The sequence below is a fragment of the Rhamphochromis longiceps genome, linkage group LG20, assembly GCF_057381845.1.
Source record: "Rhamphochromis longiceps isolate RC_006_pf linkage group LG20, R_longiceps_female_GT1.1, whole genome shotgun sequence".
Lineage (NCBI taxonomy): Eukaryota > Metazoa > Chordata > Actinopteri > Cichliformes > Cichlidae > Rhamphochromis > Rhamphochromis longiceps.
Genome location: NC_140576.1, coordinates 18,456,407 through 18,478,690, shown reverse-complemented (window position 1 = coordinate 18,478,690; position 22,284 = coordinate 18,456,407). Strand labels below are relative to the sequence as shown.

Sequence of the window (22,284 nt, the reverse complement as noted above, 5' to 3'; positions counted from 1 at the left end):
ACCTTCACCCGATGTGTCTGTGTATTGTGTTTTGTTTTGGTCTTGGCTCCCCTCTGGTCCTCTATTTCCCTGTTTGTGTGTATTTGTTTTTGGACGTGTGTGTGTTTCCGGAAGTCCGGTTGCAAACGTCTGCAGACCCTGAAGATTTCCTGCGCTGAAGTCAGCCACACCTACTGCTCATCAGTTCTCGTCAGCTGCAGCTGCTTGTCATCGCGGGCAGCCTCCCTACTTAACTGTGTGGCTGAGCTTCAGTCGATGCTGGATTGTTGAGTTTAGTTGTCAGTATAGCCCCGGCTCAATAGTGAAAACTTTGTGTGTATATCTGTGTGTTGCTCGCTAGACTAATCATTGCGTCTTGTCTTGCCAGGATTTGGGATTGGAGCCCCTGTACAGATTGAAATTTGGAGTTTCCCGATACACGCCACAGACATGAACACTGTGTGGGATTTGGGAGAAATCGCCACGGGGGCCACAGTGCGGGGATTGTCACATTGTTATTCACCTTTGTTCACTGTAAATAAATTCACTGTCTCTCTTTTGGAAAAGTCCTGTGTTTGGGTCAGATTCTTACCACAAATGTCACACCTCCCAAATGTCATAAATTGACTACAAATTTATGACAGAAAGTTTTTTAGAAAATTGAGCCACCTATGACTTGTCAGTTTATCAGCATATTTTACATATTGACACATTAAATAATCAGGCCCCATCTTATCTTAATGACCTTGTAGTACCATATCACCCTATTAGAGCACTTCGCTCTCGCTCTGCAGGCCTACTTGTTGTTCCTAGAGTATTTAAAAGTAGAATGGGAGGCAGAGCCTTCAGTTTTCAGGCCCCTCTTCTGTGGAACCAGCTTCCAGTTTGGATTCGGGAGACAGACACTATCTCTACTTTTAAGATTAGGCTTAAAACTTTCCTTTTTGCTAAAGCATATAGTTAGGGCTGGACCAGGTGACCCTGAATCCTCCCTTAGTTATGCTGCAATAGACGTAGGCTGCCGGGGGATTCCCATGATGCATTGAGTTTTTCCTTTCCAGTCACCTTTCTCACTCACTAATAGACCTCTCTGCATTGAATCATATCTGTTATTAACCTCTGTCTCTCTTCCACAGCATGTCTTTTATCCTGTCTTCCTTCTCTCACCCCAACCGGTCGCAGCAGATGGCCGCCCCTCCCTGAGCCTGGTTCTGCCGGAGGTTTCTTCCTGTTAAAAGGGAGTTTTTCCTTCCCACTGTCGCCAAAGTGCTTGCTCATAGGGGGTCATATGATTGTTGGGTTTTTCTCTGTATCTATGAAGCGCCTTGAGGCGACTTTTGTTGTGATTTGGCGCTATATAAATAAAATTGAATTGAATTGAAATTGAATTGAATAAATACAAGCTTATATATAATAAACCCGGATTAAAAAGATGCATAAATAGTAAAAGATAAGTAAAGTCTGAGAATATAAATACCAAAGAGTAAAATTCATTTGTTCAATTTTCTTGTATATTAAAAAGATCAAAGTTCATGTAAAATGATTAAAAACATGTTTGCATTGTTTAAAATAAGTTATCTTTCTTTTATTGGGAATTGCTTGTGAGAACTGTAATTTCCTACGGGGATATGGTCTATGAAGGTAACACAGGGTGGAGAAAGAAAAGGAGAAATAAAAAGACAAGGCAAGAAGAGAGGGCGGTCTTGTTTTTATGTAATGTTAGTAAGTGTGTTTTGACTTTTCGTAAAGACAAGTCACAATGTCGATAAGCTAGTGACATTACACGTAAAGTTTCAGCGTGAGTCTGCTGGACTGTGTGTTTTGTTTCTTGTGGCCGCGCACGCATTTGAGTTAAAGTGAGGCTAACCCAGCCGTTCGCTAATAAGGACTACTGTAGACTGCCGTTTCTCTAAAGTTGTGGAACGTAACAAGCTGCAGAGGATCGTTACTGAACTGGATAACGACGGACAGACCCCAGATAGTCACTTAGAGTACCTCTGGCAACGTGGGAAGCTAAAACAGGTAGCTTGTGGAGCACGTGGAGATCACAGACCTTCCTCATCTTTGTGCTACTGCATCCTGTTGCCTGGATTAATCTGGTGGGAGTTGCAAGTTTCACAAGGTATTGAGTTTAGTTATTTTTTGCTCATTGAGTGAAGAACTTCCGGTTGGGAGATCTTTTGGATTTATACTGGAGCAATACAGGCCTGCAACGTAGGGTGTATTTCTGACGGCTTTAGGTTTAATTTGGGACTATAATTGTTTTATCACTGGTGGTTTACATTGTATATGAGGAAATTCTGTGTACAGCTGGTAAATTGCTGTGTGTATTTTGCTTTGCCTGAATACTGAAACCTGCCATTTTATTATTTTATTGTTTTCATTGTTTGGTAAATTGAAGGAGGGTTGCAATGCTCTACTTTACATGGTGTATGACATAATTTACTGCACTGTAGACACTAGTGTTCATTTTCCTGTGTAGTGCTACTGTTAAGGAATAAGCTTCATTGATCCCAGAAACAAAAGAGAAGTTAATTTAAAAATATCATACGAGAGTACACTAGAAAAAGAACCCAAAGCCCATTTATTTAATGGTATTGAGTAAATGAGGGCTACATAAAATGGAGGCACTGCTGGGATGTTTTTGGGTTTCATAGAAGTATTAAAGGGGCAACACACTAAAAAAAAAAAAAAAAGTTAACCTACAGTAGCTAGTTTACATTTCTTAGTATTTTTTGCTACAAAGAGTATGGCAGACCACACCGGGCTTGCTGCAGAGCTGAAGAGTTGGTGTCGGGGTGAAGGTTTGGAGGAAGCTAAAGCACTCTTGGTTCTGGTTCCAGAAGAAGTGGAAATAGCCCAGATAGAAGAAACCTTGGAGACTATTAAGTGTCTAGGGCGAGTCCGGGTTAGAGGGCACTTGTTCCACACCCCCTTGAGCTGCCTAATGGTTCTCTGCGAATGCAAACAAAGTATACCTAAAGATAATGCACCCAAAGAAGTGCTGGACCAGCACAGTGGTAAGAAATGAATGTGCAGCTCCTGACGATTTTGCTGTGAAGTTGAAGAGTCTCTTAGACACTGAGGGTAGGACTATGGAAGACATATACAAAGCTTATTAATCAGCCTTGCTCCTCCGCAGCCCAGCTCTGATCCTTCCATAAACTCCACTGAGTCTGTCTTGCAAGTGGTTGGTGATTTTTTGGAGAAGGCACATAAACCACAAGCTGAAGGTGGTTATTGGCGTTTGAGGCTGTTTTCAGGGAACTTGCCAGTTCCCCCTAGTGAAGACCCCTTTGACCATTGGCTTGAGCAGGCATGGCTCATGGTAGAGGAAAGGGACTGTACAGACAAGGAGAAAAGGCACAGGCTGATGGAAAGTTTAAAGGGGCCAGCGTTGGAGATTGCCAAATCGGTTCGTGAGTCAGACCCCGAGGCAGGTCCCGTTGAATACTTGGAGGCGTTGGAAAGCACATTTGGCAGTGCTGAGTCTGGGGATGATCTCTATTTCGCTTTCTGCTTAATGCAGCAACAACCAAGTGAAAAACTGTCTAATTTCTGAGGCGTCTGGAAAGGGCCCTTACTAAAGTTGTCCAGAGAGGATGATTTCCAGCTTCTAGCAAAGACAATGCTCACCTAGAACAACTTCTGAGAGGGGCTGTCACTTCCGATCTCATGCTAATTAATCTGCACCTGAGAGAAAGAAAGTCCAAACCCCCAACTTTCCTCCACCTCTTAAGTGAGATTCGCACAGAGGAAGAGTGTGATGCATCAAGGAGAAAACTAAATACCTCAGTCCAGCATGTACAGACAAAACCTTCAGGGACTGGCAATACAGAATACAAAGTCTCAAAGCTGAAGTTAAAGAGCTTAAGGCCAAGTTAGCCACTTGAAGTCCCCTGATGTCATAGATAAAGATTCGTCCTCAGTACAGTCAAGTGAGCACAGTGACACCAGAGAACTGGCCGCTTTGAAAAGACAAGTGAAAAGACTGCAACAGAAAGTAGCCCAACGAGATACTGCTCCAGACTCTTTGGTAAAACTGGCTACCATGGGAGCAGTAGAGGCTACCTCAAAGACAAGGACCCTTTACCAGAACAGAACGCCTTTGGATGAGCAGTTCTGTTACCGTTGTGGGGAAAAGGGACATTTTGTCGCAAAGTGTCAAAATCCTGAAAATCAGAGCAAAGTTATACGAAAGCTCATCCGAACTGTCAAGACACTGAAAGAAAGTTCAGGTACTTCAACAAGTAATGCCACTGACACTGACTGCCATCTCAAGCAGTGTCTTCTGACTTCTTCCACCCCAGCTGGAATTCCAGAAGGACTGATTGGGCCGCCAAGTATTGTGCCACTTAAAGTGAATGGACAGCCCTGTGATGCCTTATTTGACAGTGGATCACAGGTCACCATAATATTCGAGTCCTGGTATAAAGCCCATCTGCCTTCCATCCCAGTGCATCCGCTCACTGGTCTCAACATTTGGGGTGAGTCCAATGTCAGTTACCCCTACCTTGGCTATGTTGTGGTAGATGTTGAGTATCCGGCTGAAGTGACTGGCACCAAACACACTGTACCAGACCTTGCCTTGATCTGTACAAGCCCAAAAGAAGAGCAGATTCCTGTCATTGTTGGCACTAACACCAGCCATGTCCGCAATTTGGTACAGGAATGCAGAAAAGAGGGGCTTGACATAACCAAAAGCCTGGGCATCCAAATTCACAGGGAGTCGCTACCCACATTCACAGACTCCCTCACGCTAAGCTCTCGAGATGACCAGGTTGGCTGTGTGACTTGGCAAGGTTCAAATCCCTTGTCCTTACCCCCCAGAAAAGACTTGCAAATAACCTGCAAAGTAAATTTTCAGCAGACAGTTGGCAAAGAGATCTTCATGTTTGACTCTTCTCCCTTAGCTCCTCTGCCAGGTGATGTCCTGCTACAGCCCATGGTTGTGCCCGCCAATGCGGTACAAGTTAACAGCTTCAGAATCCTGGTGCAGAACCAGTCCGCCAGGGAAACCATTATCCCTGTTGGAACCGTCATGGGTCACCTTTATCGCACCGAAAGCGTCATCACCATGCCAAGCAAAAAACCAGAGATGACAGCATTTGACAGCAGCCAGATCGACTTTGGTGACTCTCCTGCGCCTGAAGAGTAGAAGGACCGGCTTAGACAGAAACTAGCGGAACGCTCCCACGTCTTCTCAGTCCATAAATGCGACGTTGGCCTCGCAAAAGAGGTGGAGCACACCATCCGCCTGGCTGACACAAGACCTTTTCGGCAAAGATCACGTCGACTGGCACCTGCAGACATAGAGGATGTAAGAAAACATCTGCAAGAGTTACTATGTGCATCATTAAAGAGTCCCGTAGCCCCTATGCCTCGCCGATTGTAATTGTTAGAAAGAAAAATGGAACCATACGGATGTGCATAGACTACAGGCTCCTTAACAGCCGGATCGTGCCCGACCAGCAGTGTTGGGACTAACGCGTTATTAAGTAACGCGTTACAGTAACTACGTTATTATTGTGGTAACGAGCATGGTAACTAGTTATTATACCAAAATCAGGAACGCGTTAATCATTACTGGGATTTAGATAGGCTCGTTATTCGTTACTTCGTGTGGTGGCATCGCGGCGCTTCCACAGATTCAGTAACATTAGCAAGTGGTGGAGGCCAGCAGGTGGATGAGGGAAAGGGGAGGCAGGAGGAGCAGAGACCTCAGGCGGCCACCGGTCCGGTCCGAGTGTCAGGTGAACTGAACTTCAGGTAAGAAGTTGTGACCTGCAGTCTATCTGGGTCAGATATAAACCAAGTTTAGGTGGAGTTTATTTTCGTTGTGCTGGCTTTTTCGTACTGCGTACTAGCTAGCATGACGGGGTTTCTATACAGCTGGGTGGGTGCTATGATGTTAACTGAACTTTATTTTGTTCATAAGGTTAATTATTAGAGTTGCCAACCATCCCGTAAAAAACGGAATCATTCCGTATTCAGAGAAAATATCATGCGTTTGGTATTGAGGTGAAAAGGAATGCAGTTTGTCCCGGACTTCAGCTACAATGAAAAACAGACAAAGCTGGAGTTATTCCGTTTCTTTACGCTGCAGCTGCTTCTTCTTCTCTCATTCTCTCCCCTCCCTCTCCAGTTTCTACTTCAATCATGAAACTGATCAATGATCAGCTGATCGGCTTTTCTCTCTTGTTTGTTTATCGCCCACTTTGCGCCAGAAAGAAGAAACCAGTGGAGGTCGCGTTAAACAACAGCAGCACGTTTAAGCTTGATCAGCTGTTGTTAGAATTTATTTAATATTACTTTCTAGTATCAGCTGATGTTTGCTGGAGCCACAGCTGTAAAGCTGCTGGTCATGATATTGGTTTGGTTATGTGGTGAGAGGGAAACATGAAGATGAAACCAGGAGATGTCCTTACTGAATCATCAGAGCTGAACAGGTGATGGAGAAACAAGTTTACCTTTTAGGTGACATGAATGAGTTGAAGGGAAGTTGTGAACTGTTTCTGAGAGACAAATAACACCAGGATCCTTTTCTTTGTAGCTGACAGCTGGTAACTGTGCAGGGGCGGGTCTAGCAAAGTGTTGCCGGGGGGCCAGGTAGGGCATTAACAGGGAAAGGGGGGCACAAAGAAATACTTTTATTTCTTATTCTCATTTAAAATATCTAGTTTTTAATAAATAATTATCTGAATCTTACAACAAATGATTGATAGATTGTACATTGTACATAGAGTGTACATCACTGTCACAACAGCGTTTGTTTTCATTCAAAGACTTTATGATTTTTCCTATAATGGTGGGCCGGTCAGTCAAAACGCCCGGGCCGATTTTTTGTCCCAGTCAAGCCCTGTATGCAGCTCATCTGCAGTCTGGTGTTACCTACATCTTCCTATTCAGAAGGCAGAATTTCCGAGTTCTTAGTACAATCGAAAGCACCACGACTGCAGTTTTTGTGTTGGATGTAAAAAGCGCACATGACGCTGTGACGTTGGCTAGAATCATGTCGGCGATCAACGACGGTCCAGGCGTGGGATTTCTTTCGTGGAAATATGCAGATTATTTTTTCCTTTCTATTGGTAGGTGGCACAGTGCACTTGTGGCAAGTAAGCAAGCTAGAAGACTGGCAATCTTGCTGGGTATCCAGTTATGGAAGCAACACATTAACAAGAGAATTCTGAGTAAAACCAAAGTTACTTTCCCTAGTAACTAGTTACTTTGAAAGTAACGAGTAACTTGCAGTAACTGAGTTACTTTTGATAGAAGTAACTAGTAATGTAACTAAGTTACTAATTTAAAGTAACTTACCCAACACTGCCGACCAGTACATGACCCCCTGCATTGACGAAGCACTGGATTCTTTGTCTGGGAGCAAATGGTTCCCAGTGCTGGATTTGCGTAGTGGATACTACCAGATTCCAATGGCAGAGGAAGATAAAGAGAAGACGGCGTTCATCTGCCCCCTAGGCTTCTTCCAATTTGAGAGAATGCCGCAGGGAATAACAGGAGCGCCTGCGACTTTCCAGCGTCTAATGGAAAAAAACAGTCGGAGACATGAACCTCCTCCAAGTCCTGGTATACCTGGACGACCTGATTGTCTTCGGAAAGTCACTGGAGGAACATGAAGAGCGGCTCATTAAAGTCCTAGATCGTCTTGGAGAAGCAGGACTAAAGATCTCCCTGGACAAATGCCAGTTTTGTCAGCCACAGGTGAAGTACCTCGGGCATATTGTGTCTGCCAAAGGTGTCTCTCCTGATCCGCAGAAGATTGAGGCTGTTACCACCTGGCCTCAGCCCCACGACCTAAAGTCTCTGAGATCGTTCTTAGGTTTCTGCGGGTACTACAGGCGATTCATTGCTAACTACGCCTCTTACTGAACTGACCTATGCTCCGATACAAAAGAGCAAGAAAAAGAGTCCAGACCTCAACAAGTCCTACTTGAAAGAGTCAGAACCCTTTGGAGATCGGTGGGATGACTCCTGCAGCAAAGCCTTTCAGCAGATCATCCACTGTCTAACCTATGCACCGGTATTAGCCTTTGCTGATCCTACCAAGCCTTATGAGTTCCACGTGGACGCAAGCTTCAAAGGACTGGGGGCTGTCCTATACCAGCTACAAGAAGGGGACCTAAGGCCGGTTGCATTTGCCAGCAGGAAGCTAAGTCAGGCTGAGAAGAGGTACTCCATACATCAGCTGGAGTTCCTGTCGTTAAAGTGGGCTGTGGTGGATCGCTTTCATGACTATCTGTATGGGGTGCACTTTACATTGCGTACAGATAATAACCCCTTGACTTATGTTCTGTCTACGGCAAAGCTCAATGCCATGGGACACAGATGGTTAGCTGCTTTGTCCACATATGACTTCGATGTCCATTACAGACCAGGCAAGCATAACATAGATGCAAACATCCTCTCCAGAAACTTTGACACTGACACTGAATGGGAGACTATACCAGAGGCAGCTGTTAAATCCATCTGCAAAAGAGTACGTGTGTCAGAAAGCCCAGAGTTACCCACCAGATGTGTCGACCAAACCGGGGCTTCCCCGGAATACATCCCTGACATCTATGCATTTCCTCTTACGATGGAGTTACAGTCACTGGAACACGTCTCAAAATCTGATCTCGCTAAGGCACAGAAAGAGGATTCAGTCATTGGTCCAGCGGTCAAAGCTGTCCAACAGAATTTATGGACAGGCAACAGTCCGGAGCTGTTGCTCCTAAAAAGAGAGAAAGATAAGCTGACTCTCCTGAGTGACGGTCTGCTCTACCGCATCACCAAACGTCACTCAGTGGAGGAGGTCCGTCAGCTAGTCCTGCCAAAGGTGTATCATGACGTTTTGTTGAGATCAGTACACAATGACTCAGGACACCTCGGCATAGAGGGAACTCTGGATTTACTCCGTCGAAGGTTCTACTGGCCAAGAATGTTGCAAGACACTGCGCAACATATCAAAAATTGTGGTGAATGCATAACACGCAAGACTCCTGCCCAGAGAGCCGCACCACTTCACCAGATCTCCAGCAGTGGACCTATGGATCTGGTGTGCATTGACTTTCTGTCAATGGAGACGGATTCCAAGGGCATAAGAAATGTCTTAGTGGTCACCGATCACTCCACACGCTATGCCCAGGCATTGCCGACCAAGAATCAGACACTCAAACAGTGGCCAAAACCTTAGTGGATAAGTTTTTCGTCCACTATGGTCTTCCGGCTCATATCCATTCAGACCAGGGGCGAGACTTTGAGAGTCTTCTGATCAAAGACTTGTTGAAGAACATGGGGATACAGAAGTCGCGCACTACTCCGTATCATCCGCAAGGAGACCCTCAGCCAGAGCGGTTCAATTGAACGCTGCTTTCAATGTTGGGTACTCTAAGCACAGAGAAAAAACATCAGTGGAGCCAGCATGTCCCTTATTTGGTCCATGCTTATAACAGTACAAAATGTGATGCAACTGGTTTTTCACCATACTTCCTAATGTTTGGTCGTGAAGCCAGACTGCCAGTGGACTTGTTGTTTGGGACCACAATTGACAAAGCTGAGGAAAGTCACTCATGCTATGTGTCAAAGCTTAAAGAAGATCTCCGTCAAGCCAACAAGCTAGCATCCGAGAAAGCAGACAAAGTCCATCAGAAGAACAAAAAGGGCTATGACAAGAGAGTTGGTTTCCAGTCTCTAGAAATAGGAGACAGAGTCCTATTGAAGAACTGGGGTCTCAAAGGGAAGCACAAGTTGCAAACAAGATGGAGTCCAATACCTTACCAAGTTGTTGGAAAAATGCCCAATCTCCCTGTCTACCAACTAAAGAAGGAGAATGGAAGTGGTCGTCACATCCACAGAGATCACATCCTTCCTATTGGCCAACATGTAAAATTGCCAATCCCTGAAGTAGGCAATAACTGTTGTGACAGACAAAAACCAAAGGGCAAGAAACCAAAGCAGGCCACAGTTGTGTCTGACCCTCAGCTGTCACAGGATTCTGATTTGTCGTCAGAGAGTGAGTACTATGAGCCTCAGAGGCACTACTATACTCAAGAAAGAGTGAGAGAAGCACTAAGACAGGCTCTTAGATCTCAAGCAGTGCCACAAGAGGATTGTGCAAATGACCAGGACAAGGTCAGTGATGAAACTGCTTCTGATGAGCGCAGTGAAAATGAGGAACTGCAACCGGAGGATGGAGGCATTATTCAGGACAGAGAGACTGAGCCCGACCAAATGGTGGATATTAAGGAGGAGTATGACCAAAATGAAGAAGATGATGAAAATTCTATCCCAGAACCTGATCTGGATCCCAGAACAGCCTGTTCTGTCTGCCAAAACTGAGAAACCAAATACACACCGTGATCTGTTGGGTGACACTCCTAAACTAAGGCCTAGGAGACAGATTAAACCAGTAGTTCGTTTAACTTATGATGAGCCAGGAAAAGCTAAAGATCAGCCTATCACTATTATACATAGAGGGGTTGTCATCACTATAGGCAAAGACTAAGAGCCATAGCATGTAAAAAGGATCATCCTAATTCCCAAGAAGTTCTTGTAGTTCCTTGGTAGTCTGTTGTAGTAATGGGTCGGGGATCTTTGACGTGAACGACGCGAGTCGGCTCCTTATCGCGAGCCGTGGGGGTTTTTCTTTCTTTCTCTCAGCCTCTCTCTCTCTCGCACTTTTTTTCCACTTCACTCCGCATGCGAGCCTTGTGCATTGCGCTGGGAAGAGGGGCAGTAGTTACACTCGGTAGCACAGGAACAGAGTAGGAGAGAGAGACAGAAAGAGCCAGGGACAACAGCGTCACATTAGAAAGGTATAGTAATCATCCACAACTATTTTCAGTTGCAGATGATAAAGGATTCAGAAAGTTTATTCATGCAGGCCCATATGACAGAGAATATGCATGTTCTTTTTGTTTTCATATTTTAATTTATATTTAATTGTGTTGTTGTTTGCAGTGTTTTGTGTTGTTTCACTTTAAATTTGTAAAAGGAAAAAGCTGAAAATTTAAATAGTTAAAAGTTGAAATGTGAATAGTTGATTTTTGTATTATATGATTTATTTATTACATTTTATGTGGAGTGAATAAATAAAAGTATATTTACGGTGGCCCCTACAGACAAAGCACATACAAACTTCAAATCACATACGAACTCTGAAGCACGTACAAACTCCAAAACACGTAAAAACTCCAAAACACGTAAAAACACGTACAAACTCAGAAGCACGTACAAACTCCAAAACACGTAAAAACTCAGAAGCACATAAAAACTCTAAACACGTACAAAAGACAACAGAAGTGATCCAGGATGCTAGGTGCAGTGTTGAGCTTTTGTTACCTTGTGGCTACACAAGCCAGCAAGTACCAACGACCGGATTTGGTGTGTGGTAATAACAGGTAAATGAACTTTTTTTTTAAATTATTTGACTATAAATGTATAAATACACAAACAATACACATATGCTTTCATGCTTTCAATTGTGTAATTTAAGTGATCTAGGTAGCTCTGTTTTGGAAGTTCAGTTCATGCTAGAAATGTGTTTTGGAGTTTGTATGTGCTTTTTGGAGTTTGTACGTGCTTTGTCTCTAGGGGCCACCGCATATATTTTTATATAAACATATATAAATAAAACCACTTTTTTTTTTACATTAGTAATTCCTTTTGTGTATAATTTTATATTATTGTTAATAATAAATTAATAAACCCTCTGGGTTTGTTCAAAATCACTACCCTTTCAGCTTGTTCGTGGCCAAAAGTGGCCACCAACAGATTAGGTCTGTAATTTTTATTATTTTTGTGTTTTTATGCCATTTTTTCTGCATAAAGCTTTTAAGTAACTTCAGTTCTTTTCATAAATATAAAACAATTATTACTTTTTAAATTTTTAACCCTTTAAACACCAGTTTGTTTGTCCACTGCACTAGCTGGAAGACAACCTCAAATTTCGCAATTTTATATAATTGCATTGCTACTGAAATTTCTTGTATTGTTAATAGTAGAGTCTGGGGCATGTAATTGATTCACATCAACATTGATTATAATGCATTGTTATTTTTGTGCAGAGAGAGCAAAAACATAAAAACTCCCTCTCAGCTTGTTGGTGGCCAAAAATGGCCACTCCTTGTTTATGTTTACAAAATGCTATAAAATTCATATATATTAAGAAAAATTTCCACTTTTTTTGACATGATTTTTTAGATTAGTATCAGTGCTGTTCATGAAAATCAAAATTTCATTCAAATTCAGAATTTTAACCTTTTAAATACCAGTTAAATCAAATAATCCTAGGAACTCATAAATGGAAAAAATCACAAAACCCCAATTTTTTTCCAAATAAAACATGTCGTCTGATTTATTTTCTAACCATGGTGGAGGTTAGATGTATAGCAATAATTAACAGTATTAATGACTTTTATGCATCTTTGTTTTTTTGCGCAGTGACAGAAAAACAAAAAAAATCCCTCTCAGCTTGTTCGTGGCCAAAAATGGCCACCTCCTGTTTACGTTTACAAAATACTATAAAATTAATAAATATCAAAAAACATTTTTCTACTTTCATTGACTTGATTTTTTAAATTAGCACCGCTCCTAGTCATGAAAACCAAAATATAATTCAAATTCAGATATTATACCCTTTGAATACCAGTCAGATTATGTATTATTGCTACGCTTTTGGGGGAAAATAGTAATAAAGGTCAAGGTCAAATTTATTTATATAGCACATTTCAAACAGCCGATGCTGCACAAAGTGCTTAACAATATAAAAATGGTATTAAAAAGCAACAATGTAATACAATAATAACAGTAAAAAAACAATAATAGGACAGTAAAAGAATTAAAACAATAACTAAACTAATTCAAATAAGACCAAAATGCTTGGGTCATAGTGTGTTAAAAGCCAGGGCATAGAAATGTGTCTTTAGTAATGATTTAAATTGCTCAAGTGTTTGTGCAGATCTAATATTTAAGGGGAGACTATTCCAAAGTCTGGGACCTGCCACAGAGAAGGATCTATCACCACGGGATTTGAGGTTAGTCCGTGGGATGGACAGCATTAGTTTTGAGCTAGACCTCGTGGTTTTTCCTGGAGCATAGGCAGAGAGGAGCTCAGACAGGTAAGGAGGGGCTCGGGCATTAAGTGACTTAAAAACAAAAAGTAGAAGTTTAAATTGGATCCTGTAGGAGACAGGAAGCCAGTGTAAAGAAGCCCAAACTGGAGTTATATGCTCTCTCCGTTTGGTACCAGTTAGCAGGCGAGCAGCTGCATTTTGAACCATCTGAAGACGATGGATGGTGGCCTGATCTAGACCATAATACAATGAATTGCAGTAGTCTAATCTGCAAGTAAGAAAAAGGTGAATAACACGCTCAAAGACGTTAGCCGGAAGGTATGGCTTTACCTTGGCTAGCTGTCTTAACTGAAAAAAACAGGAATGAACTACTGCACTCACCTGCTAATTCAATTTAAAAGAACCATCAATGTAGACACCGAGGTTTTTTATATGTGTTTTACAATATGAGGAAAAGGCGCCCAGAGTGCTGTCGATATGATTAAAGTTGCCAAAAATGACAACCTCAGTTTTATTTTCATTTAGCTTTAAAAAATTTAATGACAACCAATGTTTGACATCATCCAGGCAGCATAATAAGAGCTGCGGATGGTCTAAAGTTCACATTTTTTAGCATATGAATGGTGAAACCTAATATTTTTTATCATCATTGCAGGTCAGTAACAGTAACTGTAACAATGATTTATTTTTACTTTATTTTTTTTTTCTTTGGGGGGGGGGGGGGGGGGGGGGGGATGAATGGCCAAAAAGAATATCACACATGGTGTGTTAGTGGCCAGAAAGGCAATTTAATGACCAAATAACCCCTGAAATCACCAATAAAATGATCAAAATTTATATTCCAGTATGTGTGTGCTTCTGTGTGCATCATCATTAGCAGCAAGATGTACTAACCAGATTAGAGTGGTTTTTGTAGGCACACTTTCTACACCTGGTGCAAGGGGCTGCTGTTCCAATCCTGGAGGTGCGCCTTTTGCACCTTCTTCTTATTTTGTTGGTGGGGTGTGGGTCACACTCTGGTTCAGACTACTCTATCAAGGTTCAAGGTTCAAGGTTCTTTATTTGTCACATGCATAGTTATACAAGTATAACACACAGTGAAATGTAGCCTGACACGCTCCTCGACATGTGCAAAAATTGGGGGGGGGGGGGGGGGTGTAGAGGAAGAACATTATATATATATATATACATACATATAGTATATACACTGGGTGAATGTGCAGTAGTAGCAGCAAGCAGGTGAATTCTGTACATTAATATGAATAGACATCTGACTATTTTACAGGATAGACAATATAAACATATTTAAAATTAAAGGAATTGAAATGTACATTGTGCCTTGGTTTAGAGTGTCTGGAAGAGAGTCCTGTCTCAGTCAATTATAGATGATGTGAGAGGGCGGGTGTGTGTGTTTAGGGCACGGATGGCTTGGGGATAGAAGCTCCTCTTGAGTCTCTCTGTCCTTGCCCGGAAGATCCGGAACCTTCTACCAGATTGCAGAAGTTGGAACAGTTTGTTGCCAGGATGGGACGGGTCCTTCAGTATCTGCGCTGCTCTAGTCCGGCATCTCCTGGTGTAGGTGTCCTGAAGCGGGGGGAGAGCAATCCTGCAGCAGCGTTCTGCTGTACGGATCACTCTCTGGAGAGCTTTTTGGTCCTTCACACAGCTGTTCCCAAACCACGATGTCATGTTCTGTGTGAGGATGCTCTCCACAGCGCCTGTATAGAAAATCCTGAGGATCTTTGGAGAGACCCTGAACTTCCTCAGTTGTCGTAGGTGATACAGGCGCTGCCTAGCCTTTTTGGTCTGGATGTGGGCAGCCCATGTCAGGTCTGAGGAGATGTGGACACCAAGATACTTGAAGGACTGCACCCTCTCCACTGGAGCTCCATTGATGATGATGGGCTTGTAGTCTCTGTGCTGAGATCAATCTTGAGATCAATGGCAGAAGTGGCTGAGAATCAGGGAGAAGGGTGTATTGCAGTTGTTGAGGTCACCAGCATGTGTCCCAGCTCTCCCAGGATCACTTTTCATTTGTAGGTTGTAGAGGACTCCCCCACTTCAGTGAAGTTGTTTCCGGCGGGACAAAGGCATCATATCTATATCCAAGACATCCAGGAAATTGGAGAAAAGAGCCATCAGCCATCAGTTTTCCTTCTACAACTCGAGGTGCCAACATCCTCTCTAAGTTATCCAAGCAATATTTGTGCCTATTGTAGTCCAGGATTGCTTCTTGCTTTTACGCATCCTTTATTCCCCATCACTGACTGCTGGTTCCTTGTGTGTTGCTGTCAAAAGAAACACATTCCTCCGTTGCTTTGGCATGTGGGATATCGCTGTGGTAGTTTTGGTGAAGCCAAAGACAGACAACAAAATCTTCCTGCATTAGCAGCCTGAGATCTACTTTTGACTTCTTTATAACAAAGGAGATCTTTTAGCTGCTGTGCACCCTTACAAACCTGCACGGGAGGCGAAGGTGTGAGGATTGGAGGATTATAGATGAAGTGGAGATGTGAGCCTAAACCAGAATAAAGCAATACGTAGCATGTTGGATGACAACACTGGAAGTTCTCAGGAAGTAAAAAAGGGCAAGGGGTTCAGACTCCAACTGACGGAGGAGCCCCGAGGACAACGTCTTTACTTCGGTCACCTTGGCAGAGGAACTCCTCAGATGAAAAATGGCACAGGGGAAACATCCCAGAGCGTCCTCCTCAGCTCCTCCAGTTGCAACAGAGGGAACTGCATACAGGGTGACCCCTGGTTTGATACCAGTGGGTACTGGATTGTAGAGCAGTTTCTCTTCAGTGGTGGGACCCACATGGTTTTCCTTTCATGAGGGATCCACTCAGTCACCAGCTCCTCTGTCTCAGAAAATGCTCCTATGTTCTTTTCCATCATCTGCTCAGCCTCCACCTCCATGCCCCCCAACCCCAATCCTCCCCCAAAGAAGAGGATTCAGGCACTGGCTAGTACTCAACATCAGTGGTAATGCAGTCAGCCTCTTTGGAGATTGTCCCCTCATCTTCTGGAGAGGAAGTTTCTTCATCTTGGGTAGATGACTTTTCTTCAAGGGCAGAGGACTGCTTGCTGTCCTTGCTCTCTGACCATCATATAGGCAATGCTTGAAGCAGTGATGACCTTCTTGCCATATCGCCAGAATAAATGATCTGGAAGCTGTTAGGCTTACTTACAGCAGTAGCAACGTCTGCACCTGCATAAACTCCAGGACACGTTTACAAACAGTGTTTGTTGTTTGTGCTGCATGTGAGTGAAGTTGCCCCCCCCCCAACACCTTCTTCAAATCCAACAAAAGTGGTATCAAACATTTGTGCTGGTTTGTGCTGCAAAAAGTTTCATTTGTGCTGCTATCATTTTAAAGATATTAATAAAAATTTCTAGAGGTCATCAGAGGTCAACCAGCCCCCCCACATTACCCAAATCCAACAAAAGTGGTATCAAACGTTTGTGCTACATTTGTGCTGGTTTGTGCTGCAAAAAGTTTCGTTTGTGCTGCTATCATTTTAAAGATATTAATAAAAATTTCTAGAGGTCATCAAAGGTCAACCAGCCCCCCCACATTAATGGAATCAAACAAAATTGGTGTCAATCAACTGTGCTATGTTTGTGCTGGTCTGTGAAGGTTCTCAGTCATCCAGGTCATTGTAGTCAAAGGAGCTTGCAAAGAAAAGCGTCTGGACTTCTTTAAGTTACTTGAAGACGTTTCACCTCTCATTCGAGAAGCTTCTTCAGTTCTAAGGTCAAATGGTGGAGAGTCCCAGATATAAACCTAGTGGGAGTTTCCCCCCACAGAGGGACAAAAAGACCCCCTGATGATCCTCTAATCGCCTGAGCCAAGGTGTGAAAATGGGTGTGGGTCCCAATCAGCCAGAGTTTCGGGTGAGTTCATTGTGAAACCTGGTCATTTCACATTTTGGACAGAGAGAACAGATGGTTTGAAAGAGGAGTGAAAGAAGCCATCTATGTCCACTGTGAGCGACCATCTTTGAACAGAGGCGGTGGTTTACGACACCAACTCTCTGCCATCTATAATCCAGTTTTGAGATCCCTTCCCAGACGCCTTAACACCCACTCACATCCTGGGCCATCTGATCTCAGGAATTCGCATGATAAGGTGGGGCCAGGTTTCACAATGAACTCACCCGAAACTCTGGCTGATTGGGACCCACACCCATTTTCACACCTTGACTAGGTTTATATATGGGACTCTCCACCATTTGACCTTAGAACTGAAGAAGGTGAAACGTCTTCAAGTAACTTAAAGAAGTCCAGACGCTTTTCTTTGCAGGCTCCTTTGACTATGGTTTGTGCTGCTTAAATTGTCGTTTGTGCTGCTTCTGTTTTAAAGATATTAATGAAAAGGTAAAGGTCAAAAGGTCAACCAGCTCCCCCACATTACCCAAATCAAAGAAAATTGATGTCAAACGTTTGTGCTACGTTTGTGCTGGTTTGTGCTGCAAACATTTTTGTTTGTGCTGCTAACATTTTAAACATTTTAATAAAATAACGTCTTGATGCGTGCTTAATCATCCAGGTAAGTAAATCCCAAAAGGTTGATTCTGTTCATCTGGACATTTTCAGTTGGAGAAACGTTTCGTCACTCATCCAAGTGACTTCTTCAGTCTCAGCTGACTGCAGGTTTCCCCAACCTTATAAACAGTACATTTGCATAGTGAAGGAAACTAGCACCACTGAATGAACAATGGGCTGGGGGGTTAGTTCCATGATTGTTAGTATGCAAATTCTTATGACCATTGATCAATGACAACTAATCAAAGCCTACTGATTAATGGCCATGAGTACCATTCACAGAAAGTGGGGAATGGCTACAATCACAGCATTGTAGGATGGCGAAAGATGTACCCTTGGGCCCCCCTTCTCGATTCAGAGATGGTCAGCATCCTGACAGCCCGATGGACGAAGCTGTCTCTCAGTCTGTGTGTTCTGGTCCGGAGGCTCTTCAGTATCCTTCCTGATGGCAGCAAACTGAAGACGCTGCTGAAGGGATGAGTGGAGTCACCTGTAATGGAGAGGACCTTCCAGATGAGGCAGGTGCAGCTGCTCTCACTACCCGTTGTTATTTTTTCCTGCAGAACCCAGTGCAGGAGTCATACTTGTGCTTCTCAGTTTGCAGAGGAAGTAGAGTCGCTGTTGGTCTTCTCCACATTCAGGGACAGGTTGTTGTTGTTTTACCACTCTGCCAGATGGTTAACTTCACCCCTGTAGTAGATCTCGTCGTGGGTCAGCAGAGTAAAGAGAAGAGGGCTCAACACACATCCTTGGGGAGCCCCCGTATTCAGTGTTCTTGGGCTGGAGTTGTTGCTGTCGACCCGTATTGTCTGCTGTCTTCCTGTCAAGAAATCTAGCAGCAAGGTGCTGATCCCCAGCAGATCCAGTTTGTGAATGAGTTGCTGGGGAATGAATTCAAATTCAAATTCAAATTTTATTTGTCACGTACACAGTCATACACAGTACGATATGTAGTGAAATGCTTGGACAACTGCTCGTGACCTAAAGAAAACAAAAAAAATTAAAAAGGGTAAATTTAACTAGGAAGGAATAAAATATAAATTAAGGTTAAAAATGAAATAACTGTACAACACAAATTAGAATATGATGATGCTGAAGGCTGAACTGAAGTCTATGAACAGCACTCTGACATATGAGTCTCTAGTGTTGAGATGTGTGAGGGCTGAGTAAGGGGCAGTTGAAATTCCATCATCACTTGAGCGTTTTGACGAAAGCAATAATTTGATTTGATGCATGACTAACCGTTCAAAGCACTTCATAATGATGGAAGTGAGTTTGACAGGACGGTAGTCCTTAAAGCAGGAGGTAGATGACTTCTTGGGTACAGTAATGATGTTGGAGGCTTTGAGGCATGTGGGAACGGCGGTACTGATTTTGGCAAGGGATCTCCACACACTGTCTGGGGATTGTGTCACCACGGTCTGCAGAGTGGGCTTGTAGTCTGTGATGGTTTGTATTCCTTGCCACTGCCTCCAAGTATCTCTGCTGTCGCTGAAGCTTTGCTGTAGCTGATGCCACGTGATGCCCTTGCTGTTCTTTGGCTCACCTAATTCTGAAGGCTTGCATTTTTCAACCTTAGGAGTATTTAAACCTGACCTGTGAGCCATGGTTTCTGATTGGCCCGGACAGTGATAGGCCTGGTGTCACGACCTGCAGGATTGGCAAGGTGCTGATCAGAATCTCTCCACTCCTAGCCCTCCTTCTCTTCTCTTTTTCCCTCTCTCTCCCCCTCTCTCCTTCTCTGCCCTGTTTTGCAGGGGCGGAACTCATGGCGACTTCACGCCCTCGGTCCACGCCTTCCTGGATTGGGAACACCTGGGCCTCATCAGACCAGCTGGTATATTAGAAGGAGGAGATCAGCTGTTCAACACTGGATTGTTGTGAAGGTTCTAGTCAGTACACGTCTGGCTCAACTTTCCTGTGCCTCCGTCTCAGAGACTTAACGAGTGTTTCTTTGTTCCTAGATTCCCTGTCTTTCCCTGTGTGGAGTGTGGAAGGAGTGACTGGTCGCTAGCGGAGAAGAGAGAGGTTGAACTGAGCGCGTGTGTGATATCCCTGTTTTCCCAGGAGCCCTGCCCCTCACGTCTTGTATATAGCACTAACCCCGCACTGTCTGTACATACACTTGGTGAAGATCTGTAAATAAACCGTCTCTGTTTAAACGCTACTCAGGAGTCCTGCGAGTGGATCCTCTAAGCAACCCGTGACACCTGGTCTCTGTGACATCATCGATGCATTTTGGGATGTAGGCAGTAACAGTTTCTCTATATTCCTGAAAGTCTGTGGTGTTGTCGTGTGTAGCAGCCTGTGGTGGAAAAGCAGTCTTGCAGTGCCTCTGAGGACCCTTCTGGCCACACCTGTACCTGCTTACGAACTGGTTTGGTGACTTTGACCAGGGGCCTGTTGGAACCCATGGCACACCTAGGTTTCCGCCTGTACTGACCCTTATGCAAAATAAGTGGAATTAAGACACAGTTCCAAAAGCAAACACAACTGATCAGTGCTGAGAGTGGTCCTGTTGCTGAGGTTGGGGTGATCCTGTAATCTTTTATGAACTATCTCCAAAGCATCTATGACTGGGATGCAAGTGAAGACAGATGTAACATCTCTCTCTCACCGTACATGTACTGTTTATAAAATTAGGGAAACACAACCTGCACAAACAAAATAATTTGCAGGACAAATGTTTGACATCAATTTTGTTCGATTTGAAGAAGGTAGGGGGGGAAATTTCACTCACATGTGTTTATAAGGTTGGGGAAACCTGCAATCAGCTGAGACTGAAGAAGTCACTTGGATGAGTGATGAAACGTTTCTCCAACTGAAAATGTCCAGATGAACAGAATCAACCTTTTGGGATTTACTTACCTGGATGATTAAGCACGCATCAAGACGTTATTTTATTAAAATGTTTAAAATGTTAGCAGCACAAACAAAAATGTTTGCAGCACAAACAAATCAATTTTCTTTGATTTGGGTAATGTGGGGGGGCTGGTTGACCTTTTGACCTTTACCTTTTCATTAATATCTTTAAAACAGAAGCAGCACAAACGACAATTTAAGCAGCACAAACCAGCACAAGCATAGCCAACACGTTCTCACTCCCAAAGCGTAACATTTTACGCTAGGTGACAAATCGTCAACATATTACATTTTCGGCTACCCACCACGTTCCTAAATGACGACCTCGGAAAAAAGAGGAAATATGAGAACCGTCTGGACTCCATCTACACATGTTCGCTCTTTTTCTTCAAATCGCTTAGAAACACGCTATTTCACATCATTATAGTCCTGGTTAAGATCAGGAATAAGGTTATGGTTAGGGCTAGGGATAAGGTTAGGTTTAGGGCTGGAATACAGGGCTGCAACGTCTATTACCGCGGGAGCCATAACCCGCGGCGTACCATAAGAATGCAGAAGGTCTCCTTTCATGTTCCTCAGGAACGCCGCGGGACGTGACAAAACGTCGACATGTTACGCCTCGGGAGTGAGAATGGGCTGACATAGCACAGTTGATTGACACCAATTTTGTTTGATTCCATTAATGTGGGGGGACTGGTTGACCTTTGATGACCTCTAGAATTTTTTTTAATATCTTTAAAATGATAGCAGCACAAACGAAACTTTTTGCAGCACAAACCAGCACAAACGTAGCACAAACGTTTGATACCACTTTTGTTGGATTTGGGTAATGTGGGGGGGCTGGTTGACCTCTGATGACCTCTAGAAATTTTTATTAATATCTTTAAAATGATAGCAGCACAAACGAAACTTTTTGCAGCACAAACCAGCACAAACGTAGCACAAACGTTTGATACCACTTTTGTTGGATTTGGGTGATGTGGGGGGGCTGGTTGACCTAAGATAAGATAAGATAAGATAACCTTTATTAGTCCCACACGTGGGAAATTTGTTTTGTCACAGCAGGAAGTGGACAGTGCAAAAGTTATGACGCAAAAATTAGAATACAATAAGAATAAATACAGTACACAGCTGTACAGAATAGAATAAAATAATATACTATATACAGTAGAATAAAATAGAATAAAAATATACAATAAGATAAAAATAGAATACGAATGCTATATACAACTGAGTAAAAATACAACGATGCCAGAAAGGATTATTGCACTTAGTGTTATTGCACATGTGTGGATGTGTGTGTTTGTTCAGTTAAAGTCTTTGTTGTGGAGTCTGACAGCAGTGGGGAGGAAAGACCTGCGAAATCTCTCCGTCCCACACCGTGGGTGCCGCAGTCTCCCACTGAAGGAGCTGCTCAGTGCTGTCACAGTCTGCTGCATGGGGTGGGAGACGTTGTCCAACAGGGATGACAGCTTAGCCGCCATTCTCCTGTCACTCACCACCTCCACTGGGTCCAGAGGGCATCCTAGAACAGAGCTGGCCCTTCGGATCACCCTGTTCAGTCTCTTCCTGTCCCCAGCAGAGATGCTGCCGCCCCAGCAGACCACACCATAAAAGATAGCAGAAGCCACCACAGAGTCATAGAAGGTCTTCAGGAGTGGGCCCTCCACCCCAAACGACCTGAGTCTCCGCAGCAGGTACAACCTGCTCTGCCCTTTCCTGTAGAGGGCGTCTGAGTTATGAGTCCAGTCCAGTCTGTTGTTCAGATGAACACCAAGGTACCTGTAGCTGTCCACAGCCTCAATGTCCATACCCTGGATGTTCA

General features: G+C 43.5%; 1 protein-coding gene across 2 annotated transcripts in view; it reads right to left on the bottom strand.

Annotated features, from left to right (window-relative positions):
- atp2b3b (ATPase plasma membrane Ca2+ transporting 3b) overlaps positions 1-22,284 on the bottom strand; it is a 110,966-nt gene that overhangs the window by 35,559 nt on the left and 53,123 nt on the right. The window lies entirely within an intron of this gene.